The 1,041-nt window shown below is 43.0% G+C and overlaps 1 protein-coding gene across 1 annotated transcript in view; it reads left to right on the forward strand.

Moving 5' to 3' along the window:
• Nucleotides 1-1,041, forward strand: part of RRH (retinal pigment epithelium-derived rhodopsin homolog) — a 14,757-nt gene that overhangs the window by 11,192 nt on the left and 2,524 nt on the right. The window lies entirely within an intron of this gene.

Raw genomic sequence — 1,041 nt, forward strand, 5'->3', positions numbered from 1 at the left:
GAGACAGAGTCTCATTTTGTTGTCCTCAGTAGAGTGCTGTGGCATCACAACTCACAGCAACCTCTAGCTCTTGGGCTTAGGTGATTCTCTTGCCTCAGCCTCCTGAGTAGCTGGGACTACAGGTGCCCACCACAATGCCCGGCTATTTTTTGTTGTTGTTGTTGTAGTTTGGCCAGGGCTGGGTTTGAACCCACCACCCTCGGTATATGGGATCAGCATCCTACTCGCTGAGCCACAGGTACCGCCCAATTATACTCTTTTCTTAATAGTTTTGAAATGTACCATTGCATTATGCACATTAGGTGAGGTCCCCCCAACCCCCAAAAACTCTCCCTCTGCCTCCCCCCTTCCCTCCTCTCTCTCTCCTCTTCCCTTCTACTTTCTGGACTATAGTTATGTTTTACCATGAGTATGAATGTGCAGATGATTATATATTGATTTCATAGTAGTATTGAGTACATTGGAAATTTTTTTTCCCCTTCTTGAGATACTTTGCTAAGAAGCATATGTTCCAGCTCCATCCAGGTAAACATAGAAGGTGTAAGGTTTCCATCTTTTTTATGGCTGCATGGTATTCCATGGTGTACATATAACACAATTTGTTAATCCATTCATGGGTTGATAGGCACTTGGACTGTTTCCATATTTTGACAATTATGAATTGGGCTACATTCTGGTGCAAATGCCTTTGTTCTAAAATGATTTTTATTCATCTGGGTATATACCTAGTAGAGGAATTGCTGGATCAAATGGTAGGTCTACTCATGTCTGGCAAGTAATTTGCCATTTATCCAATGGTTATTTAGTCCCATTAAAAAAATATATTGTTGGCTTGGTGCCCATAGCACAATGGTTATGGAGCCAGCCACATACACCAAGGCTGGCGGGTTCAAACCTGGCCCAGGCCAGCTAAACAATAATGACAACTGCAACAAAAAATAGCTGGGCATTGTGGTGGATGGCTGTAGTCCTAGCTACTTGGGAAGCTGAGAAAAGAGAATCACTTAAGCCCAAGATTTGGAAGTTGCTGTGAGCTATGAC

This window comes from Otolemur garnettii, unplaced genomic scaffold (genome assembly GCF_000181295.1).
Source record: "Otolemur garnettii isolate 467f Iridium unplaced genomic scaffold, OtoGar3 scaffold00129, whole genome shotgun sequence".
Taxonomy (NCBI): Eukaryota; Metazoa; Chordata; class Mammalia; order Primates; family Galagidae; genus Otolemur; species Otolemur garnettii.